The sequence below is a fragment of the Macaca nemestrina genome, chromosome 3, assembly GCF_043159975.1.
Source record: "Macaca nemestrina isolate mMacNem1 chromosome 3, mMacNem.hap1, whole genome shotgun sequence".
Lineage (NCBI taxonomy): Eukaryota > Metazoa > Chordata > Mammalia > Primates > Cercopithecidae > Macaca > Macaca nemestrina.
Window position 1 is genome coordinate 28,986,387 of NC_092127.1, and position 21,811 is coordinate 29,008,197.

The 21,811-nt window shown below is 33.1% G+C and overlaps 1 long non-coding RNA gene across 3 annotated transcripts in view; it reads left to right on the top strand.

Moving 5' to 3' along the window:
- LOC105488647 (uncharacterized) overlaps nt 1–21,811 on the top strand; it is a 207,888-nt gene that overhangs the window by 52,096 nt on the left and 133,981 nt on the right. Inside the window, exons 3-4 of one of the 3 annotated variants that reach the window (XR_011620500.1) lie at nt 2,675–2,743; nt 4,333–4,635. This is a non-coding gene — a long non-coding RNA (uncharacterized lncRNA). Of the gene's footprint in view, nt 1–2,671; nt 2,744–4,332; nt 4,636–21,811 lie in introns of those variants that run through there. The other 2 variants (XR_011620498.1, XR_011620499.1) reach the window with 2 other exon arrangements.

The following is a 21,811-nucleotide window of genomic DNA, read 5'->3' on the forward strand; positions in this document are numbered from 1 at the left end:
GGTCAGCATAAGTAATTTTTTAAATTTACATGCTCCTAAATCACCTTCCAGTTTCTGACTATTAATATCATAATCGATTTGTTTTTAATCAAAGTTCTTGGCACCCATGCTTCTTCTCTGGGTCTGTAAGCACATATTGTATTAAGAATATTTTAATAATTTAATAATAAGTACCCATATATCTTTAGAAAATATCACTTTCAATATATTTATTTCTGTCATTTGTCTAAAATACTTTCATTTTATTTTTGCTTTTTAGAAAGCACACATATTTTTATGGTCATTTATATCGCTTGTGGGTTTCTCTCCATTGCAATTTTATTCTTTTTCTAAGAACTATTACACTTTTTATGAAGGAAGCATTATATTTCACTTACCATCCCCCAGTATCTTTCCTGAAAAGTAAGACTTTTCTCCTTACAAATGTGTCATTATTTGTATAGTTAGCTGTTTCTATATAGGAACCACACATCTGTTTACCAAAACTTCTTGAAGCAATATTCTATAATTGTACAAATAGCATTGATAAATACATGAGAAAGATGAAATCATGGCAATTTTTTGAAAATATGTTATGTAATTCTTTTTTTTTTGAGATAGAGTCTCACTCTATCACCCAGGCTGGAGTGCAGTGGTGCGATCTCAGCTCACTGCAAACTCTACCTCCTGGGTTCACACCATTCTCCTGCCTCAGCCTCCTGAGTAGCTGGGACTACAGGCGCCCGCCACCTCGCCCAGCTAAATTTTTTTTGTGTTTTTAGTAGAGATGGGGTTTTACCATGTTAGCCAGGATGGTCTCGATGTTTCTGTAATTCTTAGTTTTATGGGGATTCAATCCAGTCCCATATGGCATCAGGAATGAAACCATAAAATGTGACTGACAAAGAGTGGGAACACATGGGCTCCATCACTGTTATTTTTTCTGCAGTGTCTTCTCATTTCCCCAGAGGAAATCATGTGCTTTCTATGGTGAGAAGAAATGTAAGGAAGTTTGAAGGATGCTAGAATTAAACAAAAATATTCAACTTAAAAAGAAAAATAATGTATATTCTAAACTTTTTTTTTTTTAGGTTTCTATCTCTAAATGTAAATTTATATTGCGAGCAGTCATAATGAAACATGGAAGTAAATATAATTCATCTATAACATTGGGAAATATCTCCAGTTTTTAAACATCGTGAATTAGGAAAAAGTATTTAATCTGTTGTATTTGCTTTTCATAATGACACAATTGTAGATACAGCATCAGATACATGACTGAAATGAATTTCAGTGCCAGCTCTCCATGAATAACACAAGAGGAAAATAAAAAATAAGAAAAAATTAAAGTAGGAAGGGTTTGGGAAAAAATTACAAAATCCTGAGGATTTAGAGAAAATATAAATAAAAATCCTACTAGTGACAAAGCAAAAATTGCACTGTACAAAATAAACAGATAAGGAATACTTTATTTAAGGCTACTCCAATAAAGAGAGAGGCCAGAATGATGTCTGAACTGCAGTAAAACAAAAGACAGAAGAGATTTTTAAGAAATGGAGTAGGAGTATCTAGGTCATGTTGGTTTGACAATTGGCCTTATTCAAAGAAAACATAAGCTTTCTTGTACCTACATGACAGGAGGTAGTTTTACAATTTGGAGCAAGGTACTCACAAATTTGAAGTTAGGCTCCTACCTAACTATGGAGACTGAGAGATAGGGGTGCCATCATCCTTTACTCATTACATTTCAAATAGATGGCTCCCAGATTCTTGAGAAAGACAGTCCTGGGTTGTAGAATGGGCAAAAACAAAACAAACAAAAAATTAAAATGTTTACTTTCAAAGGGGAAAAGAAATAATTTTCAATTACAACTTTTCTAATTGCACGCTCTAAGAAAAGAGAATTGTGGGACCTCTGCAGTTAAACCACCTGCAGTGGGAGGGAGTCGGGGCCTGTGGATTGAATAAAGCCTGTTTACATTTAGTCAAGCTCAGGGAAACATCAAGACTGTCTTGGTTACTAAAAAGGGAATTTGTATTAGAAGTACCTGCATAAAATTATACTCACATATGTGCATACACTCTTTCATAATAAATATATTTCAAATGTTTATTAACCAAATTAAAATGACAGAAAATATTTTAGTATTTGTTATGTTTCTTACAATATGTGCACATAAATGTGTACACATTTAGATAACATAAACTTACCTGAACAAATTTTCTATAATATATGACTAAAATAAAGGTAAGGCCATATATATATATATATATATATATATATATATATATATATGAGCAATGTCAGCCTTTTAGAGTATAAATTATAACTTTATTTTCAAAGGATAAGTGATAAGTTCTATGGAAACAAAAAGCTAATAATTCTATGAAAATATGAGGCCCTTGGTAAGGTTGCAAGATGTTTGTTATACAAACCTAGACACATTTTGATAGGCTTTATAATCTAATTAATAAATATTAGTGATATAAATGATTAAGGAGCATTAAAATGCAAATGGCTGGGTTCTCATTTTAAGTGTAACATGACTAATTTCTAAATTTTATTTCTTTAGAATTTAAATAAGGTAATGTATTTCACTCTAATACATGTGATAAATATGTTAATTACTTCTGTATACTTTCATTAGTAACACAGCCAGTGCGATTCTGGTAACTTCCTCCCCACCCTCAGCAGGTTAAAGTACATTGCCTTGGTTTATTGTCTTCTTTATCCATATCAACATCTCAAAGATGAAGAGGCAAGGTAAGGACGATGTCATTCTGGTGAATATAAATGTAGCTTCTATAGGTAACCTAGTTAACATTGTGAAATCACATTCTATATTTATACTTCAAATCAATGTTACTGTGCTATATTTAACAGGTAAAATATAACTATTATTTAGTAGATCAAAGTTTAACTGTACATGCTTTTATAAATTATAGATATTCACTCTACTTTCTTGACATTTGGAGTATTATTTGATCTATTGGTTTACAATTATATTTATTATTTTGACAAAAAAATAAATTTTAATAGCCCAATATAAGAAACAACCTAATGTCTATCAATATGCTAATAGATAAACAGTGCCTAGATTCCCATAATGAAATAGTCCTCACAATTGAAATACACACACACGCACAATGCCACAGCTAAGCCTCAAAAACATTCTGCCCAGTGAAAGAAGTCATACCTCAATGAGTAAATGCTGTCTCAACCTATTTACATCAAATTCTCAAAAAAGGCAAACTGAGAAACCTATAGTCTCAAAAAGGCAAAACTAATCTCTCTATAGTAACAAAAACTAGATGAATAGATGCCTGGGTCCTGCAATTGAGGTAATGGTTGGCTGGAAAGAGGCATAAGGAAACGTTTGGAGTTAAGGAAATTGTCTATATCTTGATGACTATGGCAGTTATTTCAGTGAAAAATTTCTAAAAGCAGCTGTTTACTCAAAATGGGTGCAGTTTATTGTATATCCACTAGATTTCAAAAGAATTAAAAATATAGAATATGAACCACGTGACCTTTAAAGATTCTGTTTATCACATAAGGTTCTTAACATTGAAAATCATTATTAAAATAAATATATCTTCTCTTACTATGAAATTTTAGAAAAATAAAATACAAACTGATGAAACTTTTAGTTACTATTACAGATTATTAGTATCTTTAATAACACTAACAGCTGTTATAGAGAAAAAAAGAAAAAAGAGCAAACCACAGTGGACTTAGGAAAATTGATCTATGTCTTGATATTTAAAGTAATAAAAGTAAAGGTTAGAAAATATCAAAGTATTATGCATTGAATAATAACAATAATAAAAACCTTCACGTCTTGCTTATATAATTTTGGAACTGCAGTCACTAATTCCTCTATATTTATGAAGAGATACACATGTCTTCGATAAAGATATGTTTCTTTTCCATTGGGCATAAAATGATCCTTTCTCTGATAACTTAAATTGTTTGCATTTAGTTTTGAAACATGGTTAATTTTCTTTAAAGAACATTAAATATATATATGTATGTATCCATATATATTTATGTGTTAAATATATATCCCTCAATATTTTAGAGATACATATTTAGATATATATAAATATATAGGTACATACAGTATATATATTTATATATATATTCCCCTCATATCGATTTATCTATCTAGCTGTAATACCTGGAATTTGGAGTTTGGAATTGCAACCTGGGATTTTGTTTTTAAAAATCCTCAATCTCTCTGCTCACTGTTCAATGACGATCAAAGCTTGGGGAAATGGGATTTAGGATGAATTTGTAAGAATCCATTCCAATCGTTTTTTTACATCAGTATTTTTTATTTTCTGTTCAAGGTAAACTGATGACATGATAACATCTGTTCTGCTACTCCATTTTAAATTGGAAGTCTGAACAAAAATTATAAAAAAATGATTATGCCTCAAATATGGTAGAGTGGTGGCAACTGGTGACATGCCTCTGCCAGAGGCTAGTGTTTGGTTCAGAACAACAAATAAAATAAATTAAGTTGTATATCTAAATAATTCACAAGCTTACATAAACCATTTTTGTATTGTCGATGTGCTAATGTTTTCTTGTGTCATTTACTTATATTCTACATTAAATTTGCTTCTACCCATCACATTTAATCAAATATAAGTGATGTGTATATGAATAGATGAATATATTCAAGTGAAATTCTGAACATATTTTTATATACTATCTGTCTCTTTCCTAATAATATTTGACATAGGAGTATAACACGATAATATCATAACAATAAAGTGTCTAGGAAAATGACTACTAGTGGTTGGAATATATCAATAAATTTATAGCAGAATAACAACATTTGTATGAGTATTGGCTACTTGGGCAAAAGTGCAGAAGCTTAAGTTTAAACATGCATAGAAGGAGCTGTTGGTCATTCCATCAAAACCACCACAGGCCCTAAGTATCCTTTTAGGGTAGAAGTATGACAGAGGAAGGAGAAAATTGGGGAGAAAATAGTGACAAAAAAAATGAAATATCTCAACAAGATATTACAAAATATTCTTACCACCTCTTTATCATTCATCTCTACAGAAGAAATAATGGTCAAATATTTACTCTTAACATCCTATGTGTTTACCTCTTGTGCTTGAAAACTATATAAACGCTCCTCTGGTTCCAGGACATTTAGTTGGTAAAAGTGCATGAGACTAAAACCTTTGCATTATGACATTTGAGACCTTCTGGGATGATGACCGGGTCCCTACCAACCCTACAGCAGGATATCGGTAGGTGATAAGAGCCACTCACCTTCACACAGGCGAATCAACTTCTTTCTGCTTCATTTTAAAAATATGAAACGGAAAATAAAGATGACTAAATATATAAAGAAAGTCTACATTATTAAATTAAACATAGGAACAAAAATAAATAAATAATAGATAACATAGATGATAATGATGATGAAGATGATAGATAGATAGATAGATAGATAGATAGATAGATAGATAGATAGATAGAAAAAAAATCAAGTGATTTTTTAAAAGAGGCAGTTTAGGATACATAACATTTTTAAAAAATGTGTTTAACAATCTCAAATAATTAGAGACACTACACTATTCGTAGAACAATAGGAAAATACTGAAAAAGAAATGATCAGACATTTCTTAAAGTGCCCAAGAAAATTACCAATATGCTATAAGAAATTAAAATACAATAAGTTACAAGAAATTATTCAAAATATAAGACAAACAATTAGGTGGTTATTACCTGTTTTACTTTGGTACACAGTCCACTTAACTATAGAAGCTAGATCACTAAAAACCATTATTTAAGCAGCACCATAAAGTTGGACTTGGGTGACTACTTACAATCCTCAAAGGGGCTTTACAGAGAAGAAAACAGCTTAAAGTGAACCTTGCAAGGAAGGGAGTAAGACATCACAGCATGTGATCACACAAAATAATTCCCGAATAGTTGAGAAGAAAACAAAGTAACTAGAGGTAAGAACTAGCAGAGAAACACATTTAAATACACAGTAGCACTATTTCAGATCAGTGACAATATGTAAATAAACTTAAATAGTTTTACAGGATAATATTTTTTGAAAAAATCAGAAAAGGACAATTTAAGTAACAACACTAACAAAAATATCATGTCAATTACAAAAACTAGAGTATTCTATTATCTTCAGCTTGAGTATTTCATCATTAATTGGATACCAGAAAATAATGGAGCAATTTCTACCATATTCCATATAAGGCAGCCAAAATGTATTCAATAAGAATGCAGAGGCCAGGCACGATGGCTCACGCCTGTAATCCCAGCACTTTGGGAGGCCACGGTGGGCGGATCATGAGGTCAGGAGATAGAGACCACCCTGGCTAGCATGGTAAAACCCCGTCTCTACTAAAAATACAAAAAAAATTAGCCAGGCGTGGTGGCGGGCACCTGTAGTCCCTGCTACTTGGGAGGCTGAGGCAGGAAAGTGGCGTGAACTCGGGAAGGGGAGCTTGCAGTGAGCTGAGATCGCGCCACTGCACTCCAGCCTGGGCGACAGAGCAAGACTCGGTCTCAAAAAATAAAATAAAATAAAATAAAGTAATAAAAAAATGCAGAGCGTTTTTCATTATAGCATTATTCACTATAGTCAATATATGGAAACAATCTAAATTCCCATTCGCAAACAAATGGCTAAAGAAAATGTTTTTTAAATATACTGAAATATTACTGGCCAGGCATGGTAGTTCACCTCTGTAATCCTAGCATTTTAGGAGGCCAAGGTGGGTGGATCACTTGAGCTCAGAGACCAGCCTGGGCAACATGGCAAATCCCTGTCTCTACATAAAATACAAAAATTAGCCAGCCATGGTGGTGTGTGCTTGTAGTCCCAGCTAATTGAGAGGCTGAGGTAGGAGGATCACTGGAGCCCAGGAGGCAGAGATTGCAGTGAGCTGAGCATGCACCTCTGCACTCCAGCCTGGAAAACAGCAAGACGCTATCTCCAACGAAAATAAAAAATAAAAAATAAAAAATAGAAAAAGAAAGAAATATCATTTAACTTTAAAAAAGGAGATTCTGTCATTTCCTACAAAATGAATGGGTCTAAAGGGCATTATCCTAATTGTAATAAGATGCTCACAGACTTAAAACTATTGCATAATCCCAATAATATATGGAATAAGGGGAAAAAAGCTCAAATATACAAAGACAGAAAATGAAACAGTAGTTACCATGAGTAGCAGGACAGGAGTCGGGGAGGAAATGGGGAGTTGCAGGTCATAGTACAGACAATGGTATATATGTGGGATAAACAGCTTTAGAGATGTAAAGTACAACATGGAAACTGAAGTAAAGAAAATTGTATTGCTTTATGGATTTTTGTTAAAAAGTAAATTTTAGCTGCTCTTGTCACAAAAAAAGTAAGTATGTGGGATAATAGATATATTTTTTAATCATTAAAAATTGTTACGGCACTTTACAATCAATGTAATTATAGTACATATGCAGATTCTAACATGAAGAAGGATGTGGACATAAAAATATGGCATTATGTGCCATTTAATCCAAACACATGAATAATTGCATGAAATGTTAATTGATTAAAGATTCCAGTTTAAATTTAAAGATTCCCAGAAAGAATAAAAGAGTTTACGCATAATGATAGTCTGTCTTTAAGAGATACACATACACGGCTCAGACATGCTAGAAGTAAATAGTCGAAAGAAGATAAATCGTTCAATCTGTAAGAATTTTTTTTTTTTTTTTTTTTTTTTTGAGATGGGGTTTCACTCTTGTTGCCCAAGCTGGAGTACAATGGCGCTATCTTGGCTCACTGCAACCTCCGCCTTCCAGGTTCAAGTGATGCTCCTGTCTCAGCTTCCCTAGTAGCTGGGATTACAGGTGCATGCCACCATGCCCGGCTAATTTTTGTATTTTTAGTAGAGATGGAGATTCATTATATTGGTCAGACTGGTCTCAAACTCCTGACCTCAGGTGATCCACCTGCCTCGGCCTCCCAAAGTGCTGGGATTACAGGTGTGAGCCACCATGCCTGTCCATCAGTCAGTAAGAATAAGCAGTAAAGAATAGCTATAAAAATGTCAGGTAAAATATGTGTCATAACTAATACTATTACTAAATATAGAAAGGGACATCTCATAATAATAAAATAGGCCATTAGTGAGTAGATATAACAATAATAAATGTGTCTACATGTAACAGAACTAAAATATATGAAGAAAAATGAATAGAATTAAAAGAAGAAATAATCAATAAACAGAAAAAATTTTAAAATCCTTTCTTAGGAATCAATAGAATAACTAGAGAAAATATCAGAAAAGACAGAGAGACCTAAGTACATTATTAACTATCATTACTAAATTATATCTGTGGAATTCCACACCAAAAATTATCAGATTGTACATTCTTAATGTACATTGTATGTGTGTATATATATATATATATATATATATATGGCTAGATAATATGAATTTTCCTATTTTAAATTATCATTAAAATATTAAAATTATACAGTGTGTGTATATATATATATATATATATATATATATATATATATATTTTTTTTTTTTTTTATTGAGACAGAGTCTCGCTCAGTCGCCCAGGCTGGAGTGCAGTGGCACGATCTCGGCTCACTGCAAGCTCCGCCTCCCAGGTTCACACTATTCTCCTCCCTCAGCCTCCCAAGCAGCTGGGACTACAGGTGCCCCCCGCCATGCCTGGCTAATTTTTTGTATTTTTAGTAGAGACAGGGTTTCACCGTGTTAGCCAGGATGGTCTCGATCTCCTGACCTTGTGATCTGCCCGCCTCGGCCTCCCAAAGTGCTGGGATTAGAGGTGTGAGCCACCATGCCTGGCCCAGAATATATTTTTTTAAGTTGAAATTAAATTTGAAATTAAACGGCATACTTCTAAATAATCCATGAATTAAATAACTCACAAAAAATGGAATCAAGTAATTAAAAATGTAATACTGTATATCACAGTTAAGAGAGACAATGCAGTGCTTAGAAGAAAGCTGATAGTCTTAAATTCTTGTAGCAGGAAAGAAGAAAGATCTAAAATTTCAGAAAGTAGAAATGAGAAATGAGTTCCTAATTTAAGATATTAAAAAATATATTAAATTCTTACAGGAGGAAAGAAGAAAGATCTAAAATTCAGAAAGTAGAAATGAAAAATGAGCTCCTAATTTAAGATATTAAGAAAGAAAAGATAAAATTAAAACCAAAGTAAGTAGAATGAAGGTATAATACAGATAAAAGCAGAAACCTTTGAAAAGGAGAATGACATGGAATGAAACTGATGGATTTAAAAGCTGATTTCTTGAAAAGATAAATAAAATGAATCAGCTTCTAACTAGACTGATACGGGATAAAAGAGAGAAAATGCTCATTGGCAATAATGTGGCAATGTTATTAACAGTTTTTTTTTTTCTGTTTTTTAAAGTGTGAGTCAAGTTTTTACTCTGTTGTGCCTTCCAGAGTGCAGTGGTGTGATCATAGCTCACTGTAGCCTCAAATTCCTGGGCTCAAGCGATCCTTCTGCCTCAGCCTCCCAAGTAGCTGAGTTTACAGACAGGAGCCACTGCACCTGATCTGAGCGCTTACAATTTAAAGAATGCTTCCACAAAGAACAATGCAGGCCATTGCAGTTTAGTATTCAAGTCCAACAATTTTTTAAGGAAGAAATAATACTAACATTACTCACATACTTTCAGTAAACACAGAAGAAAGAACACTTGTCATCTTATTTTCTGAAGTTGGTGCAGTTCTCTTACCGAAGCTGACAGCGTTCCCACATGAATACTGCAGCTTTACACTAGACATTAAAAAAATACAATTCTGTATTATTTAAATAGTATATTTTGTAATTCTTGTTAAAGAATTGATTACTTCTTTATACAAATAGAAGAAAACAACAAGGAATATGATAGCAACCATTGTTTGCTATGTTAATTTTTAATTGCTTGTTTATAACAACCTTTCTTATTTTAAAAAAGGCATTTGCAAATAACAGATACAGAATGCATAGCCTACAGAAGATGCATTTTTCCATTTGGCTTACAAATTTCTAGTTTTTCTACACATTCTTTGTTTTTAATAATTAGCACAAACATGCCTCTTAGATTAACCAATCTAATAATTATCCAATGTTGAATTATATGATATTCATAATCATATTTGATGACTAGATGTGTATTAATAAAATGGAAGCAAATAATATAATTTGGTTTTCTACAGTATTTGCCAAGAACTGTACTAAGCAACTGAAATCAATTATCTGCAATAGTCAATGTAATTCAACAAGTTGTATTATGCCAACTTATATTTGATACCCTTGAGTACCTAATGATTTCAGTAATTACATGGTACAGATTTTATAACCAGGTGTACTTAACTTCTAAGCACATGTAACAAAAACATAATACTTGATACAATAAATATTATTTTATGATAAAATAATATTTGATCCATAAATATCATCATTTACTTAACCTCTTCCCTGGATGCAGTTTCTTAGTTTGAATATAGTTATTTCTATTTTTCAGTATAGTTGTCTAGAAGAGTCATATTTTGGGGCAGTTCCATATATGTGTGCATGAAAAATGCTATTTCTGCAAAGTTATGACAAGATTAATTTTTAAAACAGATTATAATTTAAGAAAATGTTATATTTCCCTGAAAAGCTATTTTAAAATAGTCTAGTATATAAAGATGTTAACATTATTGCCTTATCCTACATAAAGAGAACAAATTATTATTTTTCTTGATATTTGTTAGAAAATGTAGAAGAATAAAAAATTCTGTGTTCAAAATTTTAACAAGAATCTAGTTCACATTAGCTTATGAATGTCATAGCTAATTTGTAAAAGTCATAGATTCTCAGACCTTAACAGTACATTAGAGATATTCTAACAGAAATGGTTAAAGATGCTCATTTACATCAAGACTGAAAACAGGAAAACAAAATAAATGTCCTAACCTGTTTTTTTTTTCAACCCTGAATTCCTTATTTTCTTCCAACACTCACTGAGCCTATTGCTAGATTCCAAGGATTCAAAATAAAATAAAACAACAAAGACAACCTCCTTGCCTCTTAGAAATTGTGATCTGGCCGGGCTTGGTGGCTCACGCCTGTAATCCCAACACTTTGGGAGGCCAAGGCATGCTGGTCACGGGGTCAGGAGTTTGAGACCAGCCTGGCCAACATGGCAAAGCCCCGTCTTTACTAAAAATACAAAAATTAGCCGGGCATGGTGGCGGGCACCTGTACTCCTAGCTACTCAGTAGGCTGAGGCAGGAGAATGGCGTGAACCCGGAAGGCGGAAGTTGCAGTGAGTTGAGATCACACCACTGCACTCCAGCCTGGGTGACAAGAGCAAGACTCCATCTAAATAAAAGAAAGAAAGAAAGAGAGAGAGAGAGAGAGAGAGAGAGAGAGAGGAGGGAGGGAGGGAGGGAGGGAGGGAGGGAGGGAGGGAGGAAGGAAGGAAGGAAGGAAGGAAGGAAGGAAGGAAGGAAGGAAGGAAGGAAGGAAGGAAGGAAGGAAGGAAGGAAGGAAGGAAGGAAGGAAGGAAGGAAGGAATTGTGATCTAGTGATCTAACTATAGAGAATGAAGAGAAGAATTAACCAGATGCCATCAACAACTCCTACCCTTTCCTTTCTTGGGCTTGGCAGGAAGGGAGTTTCAGCTATTTTGATCCCACTCCTAACACGCAGGAAGCCTCCTAGTATCAGCATTCAGTATTTGTACGAGAACTCAGCACAGTATTGGCTTCTTATGCCTACTTACCAACTGCCTTTCTGGACTCGGAGAGCTATGATTTTACATATTTAAATAGATGGCAGCTACGCATTCTCATATCAGTCTATAAATCTGAAAAACTAATGGGGAAAAGTCCCCTATTTTGTGTCCTGTGAATGGGGCGCCTAACTGCTTGGCCTGAGCACATTTTCTATAAACAAGGAGAACCTAGAGGATCCTGTGTGTTGTTTTGCTTCTCTGTCTTCAAAATGTTTGAATCTCTACACTCAGTCTTACCTTACACCAAGTAGTGCTAATGATTTTTGAAATGATGATTCATTTATCTTCTTAACATACCTTCTTTATTTTATCAATCCATGCTTTTACAACTTAAATTATTTCTATTTGTATTTAGTCTACTTTTCTTTCTAATGAACAAGGTCTATTAACCAGGTAACTCCACTTAAATATACACACACGTATACACACAATTTATTAGAAAACAGCACTACATTATGATCAGATCAAATTTCACATAGGCCACCTACTGCACATTGTACTTTATTTCTCTTTCTTGAAATCCACTTTCCCTTCAGAAATCTATTAGTTTCTATAAGTCATAAATTCTAACTTGGTTTTCCTTGGAGATGTACCTATTTAATATTGCTCGAAATTGATCTTTTACGTCTTGCATCTTACAAGTTGCAGACATGTGTTGTGGCCTTACCTCTTATGCATTCTTTCTACTAACTTAGAATAAGTATGTTAATAACTCAGTAGGCTGTTTCTTTCAGTTAGTGTAAAATTAATAAAACTATCATATAAATAAAATATACTTTCTGAATGAATGAATAAGTGTTTCAGGAGTACTTTAGAACATAAAATTTATAGATATTGTATTAACTGATCTTTGGGAAGTCTGAATATGTGAAATCAAAATTTTCTAAAAAGCATGGAAACAGAACTGGTGTATTGGAATCAAAATATATATGTTTCATTCTTTCTCTATCATGTATTAGTGTGTTTGTGAACTTTGCTTACTTTGACTTTCATTTATATGAACTATATAATAGTTAAGTTATGGTTAACTTTCATTTCTATTAACTACAGAAGAAAAACAACCGTCCTCATTTTAATATTTAAATATGATGTAACATAATGGGTCTTCTTTATCAAATATTTCAGTGTTTTCCATATACTCAAGACTTCACTTCTGCTGTTTTAAATTTTTATCCCTAAACTTTTATTGAAGTTTATGTCTATAAATGCATTTTAAGTATCATATTTTAGAATACTTTTTTGCTTTTGCCCTTTTCTTCTTCTTTTTGCTATGCCTGAATTTAGGCATAGAAGTTTGAATTTACAGTCTTTCAGGGCAATATCATACTCGAGCCTTTCTTATGACACAGAACCTTGAACAGAGTGTCTTGCATCTAATGGACATAAAGGAACTATATTTGGTCATTAATGTTTTGATTGAATTTTAGTGGATATTTTATAGGGAATTGAAAATAAAAGGGTTCCTGTTAGATCATGATAGGAAATCTATCTTTAGTTGTTGGCCATATTATTCCTCTCAGGTTTTTTTTTCTTTCTTTTTATTTTCCCTTAAGAAAAATTGGCAGATCCTCTGGTGCATGTAATATCATGTAAATGTCAGGTTTCACTGTTGTGCAAGCAAGTACCCACTTGGAAAAGAGACTTAGTGAATGGAAAACCACAAAGCTGACAATACTGTGGATCAGTTAAAATAATGAAGATTCATAAACTAATAATTAGTCATATGAACTATAACGTTTGAGTCATAACTATGTGTTACATCTTTTGTGACCAGAACACAAGTCATTTCTGGCTCATTGTTAGATATCACCAAAATTATTCATGTATCTAGTGCATTCGTTATTTCTTGTAACCTTAATTAATGTATAAGTGAATATGAACACTCTAAGAATTATATAAAAAAGCTATATAAAAGCTATATAAAACCACATTTCTTGTAAAAGTATGTAGAAGCTTTGTTTTACAATTCTGTGATGCTCGTTCTTGCCCGAGAGCTGATACGTGGGTTATTGTTTAAAATGATACAGTAAAGAAACGATGTTAGTGGATGCAATATGTATTGAGGGCTTAGCTCTCCAGAAGTGTTATAGTGAGTGGAACTTTTTAAAGTCTTATTTCTGGTCAAGATGTTTACTCTGTTTTATGCATCAATCTTGGGAATTAGTGCATATAGCAGTTTTATTTTATTAGAATAAATACTGCTATGAGTTGAAGTCCTTAATAATTAGAGGACAACATCAGAACTTAGTATTTTTTACTTGAATCTTAACACTATAGTATCTTCAAAAATAGGGAGAAAACAGTATTATTTATTTGGTCTGAAAGAAGAAAGGCGGCTTCCCCAACCACAGCTACCCACTCAAGACTTTCCTTCGAAACGTGTGTCTTCATTTCATTAAAATAAAGGCTGATAGTGCCAGTGAATAGTACATGTCATTGAAGTAAAGCACATCAACTCGAGGGATTCTTTTTTAAAAAGTATAAATTTTTTAAAAAGTAATATATAAATGACATAAAACCAGAAGCCACAAAAAGTCTTATATTCTTATAAAATTTATTTTCAGCAGTACCTCATTAATTGAAGAAAAAAATCCAATTACATTGATAGATTCATAAATTGCATTTCTGTGATTTATTTATATTGTCTATAATTTTGAATGCAGTTACTCTCTATTAACCATACATGAAATTTCATAATTATAATCTTGCATTTTTAAGCTACCTACTAGACAATTTTTATTAACAATGATTTTATTTCAAGTAATTTCTGAATTCAAATTCTGCTTGATTCTCAATTTCTACTTTCTCTTTGACCTCAAATACTGACCTCAGTGCAGCTCAACTTCATTGATTCCCTCGTGTCATTTTACTTTCTGTATTACAAGTTCAAGAGTGTTTGCTTGGGCAAGTAAGCTCAGTTTATCCTTGCTAGTGGGTCACATTCCATGTGGTTTCCAGGATGGGGCTCAACTTTGTTCTCACATCTTTTCCAGACAAACTAGAGACTTGCTTCTCAACTTCAGTCATTGCATGAAACTATCAGCTGCTGGTCTTTTCTGATTCTCGGTGCGTCTCTGAAAATGTCATCATGAACTTTCAAAAATTACAGGGCTTCTGCAAACATTTTTCTTCATTATTGCATATTGACCACTCTTGTCCAGAGCATTCTTGATGTTTTGGTCTGGGAACTTCAGCTTTAACTTCTAAAGGGGTCTAGATCTAGTTACATACCCCTGGAATCTTCCCATTTCACTGCAATTGACTGAACCTTTTAAAATTGAGGTTTTGAGGTACAACTTCAATAATTATATGAAGAGTTATTCTGAAAATTTGACAAAATGAAAGGTGTTTATAAGTGATAACCATGTTAGATTTCAGTGAACTGTTAGGGACACTCAAAAATGGCTATCTCAGAGTGAGTATAATTATCCTGATCTTGCTTCCTTCATAGAGTATTCATATTTTATTTCTTTCATTTTGATTTATATATTCTTATTTCTATGAGTCCAGTGATTCACTTTTTGGCACTATCTAGGTATCTATCTTTATAGGAAATTTATTGATTACAATTTAGTACTTGGGCTTTACAAATGCAATGTGGAGTCTTAAAATTAAAACTGCTTTTATATTATGTACAAATCCATACTTCTAATTTTAATATTTTCATATAGCATTTAAAAAATTTATATAACTGGTTAAACAAAGAAAACTACCTATACTATAAAATAATAAGATTTAAAGATCTAAAACTCCAACTGTTTATTAGTACTACATGTTTTGCAGCTCTCAACCATCTCAGCAACTGCTTTTAAATTATTTCTTTGAACCCTACTATCTCCTCAATGCAACACACACAAAACTCATTTCATATCTACTATATTTCCATTTAATAATATGCACTCTTTCTAAACATTTCTAATTCTCTATGTAGTAATGACATATTCATGTAAGGATATCTTTGAAACTATCTTTTGTCTTTGTTAGTCAGGGAATATGTTGTGTGTGTGTGTGTGTCTGTGTGTGTTTTAAGACAAAATAAATATTAAAACTAATGGATAACAAACAAAAAACAGATTTAAAGAGTAAACCATGTATCTGTCATTCATTTCTCCCTTTGATAATCACTCAAGAGTACATTTGAATTGTCTTTGCAGTCCTAAGTATTGTTCTAGACAAGAGAATACAGCAATAAGCAGAACAGATAATTACTTGGCCTAGCATAGACAAAGATAGTCAGTATACAAAAATGTACATATATAGCATGTCAGCAGCCTGCAATAAACACCCTGGATTAAACCCTAGTGTAACAAAATGACAGCTGTTTATTTCAGTTAAGGAGCATTTATTTTCAAGTCACACAGATTTAGTCCTAGCGCTTGGCCTGTGTAAGAAAAAAAGAAAATGTAGCAGTCTAAATCTAGCACTTTTAGAATTATGTAATTTAAATATCAACAACAATATAAAATAGTCTAGATTGAGTCTGCAACAGTATCTGTCAGTTTCTTACTCTCACTACAATATGAGATTTCAAAAAGTGCACAGAAGGTCTAAAGGACCTTCTACCTAACATGGCCAAAATTGCAAGAAAATAGCAAATTAAAATTTTAGTCATTGATTGTATTTTTACTCTGTGATTTCACAATGTCTGAACGATTCAAATCAACATTTAAATGTCTTTTTCAAAGGGCTGTAAAATCTGAGTATTATTTTGTTTTCATTTATTTTGTTATTTATTAAAAAAATTGAGTCCTTGAAAAAAAGAAAAACTGAACAAAGAGAAACAAAAATCATATAATTCAATATCCACCTTGCCAAGAAAATATGCAGTCATATGAATGTATAATAAATATAGATGTTTTATAAAAGATATACTGCTTGTGCAAGCTTTTACATTAGTAGGCAGAGACAGTTAGCTTTTGCTATTTTTAATTAAATTTCTCCATTTTGGAATATACTTTGATGTATTTTTGCATAAGTATATACTTTGTATAAGTATATACTCTCATTGAGTATATACTTTTTTCCAAAAGTAAGTGTTGTCTTTCAAAGTAAAACAAGTATTTCATCTCCTTAAAGAAAAATAATATGAAAAATATAAATACAGTGTATTTTTGTTTTTATGTTCCACATGAAAGGCAAAGATAAACAGAACAAAACAAAAGTCTTTAGAGTCCAAGCTCACCCAAGGTGCTATGATCTGAATGTTGGCAACAAAACTGATATGAAACAACTTGACCCCCAGGGTGATGGTATTAAGTAGTGGGACCTTTGGGAGGTGATGGCATTAAATAGTGGGACCTTGAGAGCTCTCCTACCTCATGAATGTGATTAGGGTATTTATAAAGGGCTTAAGAAAGCAAGTATTTTTCCCTTCTGTCATGTGAGGATGCAATAGAAAGGTGTCATCTTTGAAGCAGAGAAAGCTGCCCTCACCAGTCACTGAATCTGCCAGCACCATGATCTTGGACTTCCCATGCTCCAGAGCATGGGAAATAATTTGTCATTATTTCTTTTTTTATTATTGTGCTTTCAGTTCTGGGATGTATGTGAAGGTTGGGTTTGTTACATAGGTATTCATGTGCCATGGTGGTTTGCTGCACTCATCAACCCACCATCTACATTAGGTATTTCTCCTAATGTTATCCTTCCCCTAGCCCCCAACCCCCGACAGGCCCTGGTGTGTGATGTTCCCCTCCCTGTGTCCATGAGTTCTCATTGTTCAACCCCCACTTATGAATGAGAACATGCGATGTTTGCTTTTCTGTTCCTGTGTTAGTTGGCTGAGAATGATGGCTTCCAGTTTCATCCATGTCCCTGCAAAGGACATATTAAGCAGCCAGAGGTATTTTGCTATAGCAACCAAATGGAGTAAGACTCAAGGTAAACATATTATAAAGATAGGAACATTGTGGGTTCCACAATCAATGTCATTTCTATTCCCTTACTTCTTCTATTTCATCTAGTAACTAGTTGAATAAATAATCTCTAGCCAATCAACCTAATCTTTATTTCTTACATGTAAATACTATATTGCAAAGTGTTTACTATTTCAAATGAAGAGGCATATTTGCATTTTAAGAAATATCATATTTGTTATTATAAAAGTTTGAAAGTCAAATATCCTGGAATAAATTTGTGTTATTCTGTAGTTATTTGTATCATTTTAGTTCTAACTCTGAACTACTTTGTTAGTTAGCTCAGAATCATGAAGTATTCAAATTAGGTAATTCATAAACCTGTGTTGATACATTGCCTGATGAATTCAGATGTCTTTAAAAAATATACAATCTTATTATGTATAACTATACTTATTTCATTTGAGTTTTTTTGAACTCTTGGATGAAAGCTTCTGTCAAAATAGATCATATTTACACAAAATGCAGAGATTTGACTTTAAAATAATATTTATAGCAAAGAGGAGTCCCTAGATGAATTTAGAGAGAGATATGATAAGGTATGAATGACAGGAAAGTGTGAATATTTTTATACCATAATTTTCAGAAGACAGGAAAGTCAAAGAAATGATTAGAATACTAAAAATTGAGTGACAAGATTTTTCCAAATGACAGTGAACAGGCAAGTCAAAAAATAAGCTAGAATATTCTCTTTGGGAATGGAATAGAAAAATTGTATTTTATGAGGAATGGTATGTTAAAAACATAAGTAGATAGACAAAGTGGTGTCAAAATCATATTTATATGATTATCTAAAAATAATATTGCAGTATATGAGAATAAATTCTGAGTTTTTTTAAAACAAGGTAAATACTGTATTGAAATTTTAAGAAGTGAAAGGCAAAGAGAAGTAACTTTTAAGGCAACTAGTTTTCATTGAATAGGTAATTTTAAAAATATATAATGAAAAACTTCCATAGACAGGCAAATATGTATATTTACATATATTTTCTTATTTAGTTTAATGAGATTCATGTAACATTATTAGCCATTGTAAAGTGTACAATTCTGTGTCATTCAGTTTAGTCACAATTGTTTGCAACTACCACGTTTCTCTAGTTTAAAAACATTTTCAACCTAGAAAAAACATTCTGCATTATGAAGTAATTACTCCAAATTCCAACCTCCCACATTCTATGGCAAACACTAATCATTTTTTCTGTTCTGTGGATTTGCTTATTATGAGTGTGCCATGTAAAATAAATCGTACAATACTTACTTTTCTCCCCTAGCTTCTGAAGAAAGAAATGGTAATTTAAACCAAAGTGTGATAAGAAAATTTAAGAAAATATTGAGTAAGGCCTCTGGCAAAAATAACCAGATTAAATTTTTGGTGTAGTCAATTTCATTGTGTGATTAATTTTTATTTTTGAATAATCAGTGTGATTTTCTAACAATCAATACATTTGCCACAAACAATTTAAATAAACTCTGTAGGAATTATAAAGTGAGAAACAGTATGATGACAGACCAGGGCCAGTTTGGCACTTTCTCACCAGGTTTATGCAGAATTTTGGAATAACATATTGAAAGTACCTATTAAGGCCAGGCACGTTGGCTCACCCTGTAATCACAACACTTTGGGAGGCTGAGGCGGGCATATCACGAGGTAAGGAGATGGAGACTATTCTGGCTAACACGGTGAAACCCCGTCTCTAGTAAAAAAAAATTACAAAAAATTAGCCAGGTATGGTGGCATGCGCCTGTAGTTCCAGCTACTGGGGAGGCTAAGGCAGGAGAATCGCTTGCACCTGGGAGGCAGAGGTTGCAGTGAGCCGAGATCGCGCCGCTGCACTCCAGCCTGGGCGATAGAGTGAGACTCCGTCTCAAAAAAAGAGAAAGTATCAAACTATTTTAAAATTATAGTAATTCAACAAATTAAAGTCGTTTGGGGTTAATTGATGCCATTTTGCACATAAACATCAATTTTCCTCTCATAGAATCACAGGAGTATCTGTTGTAAACAGATCTTAAGATACAAATACTTCTGTTCAAATCATTAAATGCAAAACTAAAAAAAAAAATCATATCTTATTTTAAGCTGAGACCAGTTCCGAGCATTTACTTGTCAAATAAAAACAAATCACATCAGAGTTCTGTTTGCAAATCCCTGAAATTGCAGAGGTTTCTCTGCCTTCTTTCTGTGAGCTTTCAAGTGTTTCAGTGTAGAGCTGGCTTGGAAATAATTTTCCAAGCTGCCACCCTGTATTGAGCCTTGAAAGGAACAACAAGAATTGCTTATCATGTTGAGCATTAAATCTCAGAGTTACGACATTAGTATTACCACATTAAAAAAAATGGATATACAATTTAAAAATTGGTTTCATATACTGATTAATTACAATAACATTCTTGTCAAATCTGAACCTCATGAAAACATAGTTATACAAAAATGCCCTTTGTATATCCTTATTGGAAAACAAATGAGTGAATGAATGAATGCATGCATGCATGAATGTATTGAGTAGGAATCTCAGAGGCTACCATAAGAAAACACTTTCAGTTTAGAGGATACAAAGTTATTATAATTGCTATGGCTGCATGTCCACATTTATGACACTATCTTTTCACAGAAAGTATTTTTTGTTTCTAAAACAATGGACTTGTTTGAATAGCAAACTCTTATTTTTCAAGTTATTTAAATTTGCATTTAATCTTTAATAAATTTATTCATTCTCCTCAATAGAAAATGAATATCCCATCCTTTGGGCTTCATTTTATCCATCCAGACTGTCTCCACTCACAGGTCTGTTAATACTATATTCTATTTATGATTAAAATCTGTATCTTTGAATATAATCCTCCTGTGCTCTCAACTACACAAAGACAGGCATAGGCATGTTATTTACTGCTTTCACCCCAGGGATTTGCCCAGCAAGTGGCACATAATTGTCACTCTATGTGTCTGTTGTATTGATCACAATATGTGATGAATGAATAAATCGGGGTATTAGAGACAATGTTATGTTGTAAAGTTCTGCATGCTTAATAAGAATTTCTAGCATTAAAAATATTTCTAGTGTTTTACAATAACTTTCATCTTTTTATGTCACTGACACATCTTTGAAATGTATTCTGAATCCTCGAAAAGTTTTTTACTGGATATCTTTCTTCTATTATCTTTTTGAGAAAACTAAGGGGATTTTTTGGTCATGTCTCCAATGGCCAAAACATTTTCAGATGTGAAGTCTTTGGGGTATGCTGTGTCACCTAAGCAGACCCCCATCCCTGCACTGTGCACCCATCCCCTAGATGATGTGCAGGTTGTCTACTAGAGCATACAGATGCTCCTTTCCTAAAGACTCACTATCCACTATCGGGTTGGGATAATATACCCTGAGCAGTTAAGTACCCTAGCCCTCATCTAGGCTTTCAATATCACTGACAGGAGTTAAAGTACCTCCTTTGTCTCAAAGTGTGAAGACCCTGTGCTGAGACCTCTTTGTGGGACCAGGGTGATGTTACCCTCTAGACAAGACAAATCTTTACTTGGCGTTGTCACCCTGTTCTGCACCTGTCACTTCCTTTAGCCTAGACATCTTTCCCTCACTAGATCCCTTTCATGATACTGCCCCAAGACATTACTGCTAAGGAATCTGATCTGAGACCATTGAAATCTCAAATAGTTCTAGGATCAAACTCAAACAATGAGACTGATCTGGAAGTGGGTCATTCTCCAGCTCGATTGCCAAGAGGACCAAATCACAAGTAGTGGGTAGAATATGGCTAGTCTTATGATTTGTAGAAGTACAGTTTTCATCTGTGGTGACCTGGAATGGAATAGAAGTAGAAAGAGATACTCTTTACAAGAGCTTGTGCATTATCTCTTGTGTTGGAGGAGTATAGAGGGAAGAGCAACTGCAAGGATTGTGGGATTGGGTCACTTTTAATGACTTTGGATAAGTGACACTGATGCATTTAAGAGATAAAATGTCAGACTTAGATCAATCAATCAGCAAATTGAAGCAAAGTATAAGTGCCACAACTCTTCTGGGGCAGCATTTAAGGACACTCATTTCCTGCAGCTGGAGAGTCAACTGAACTGAAAGTCAGATACATAACATAATT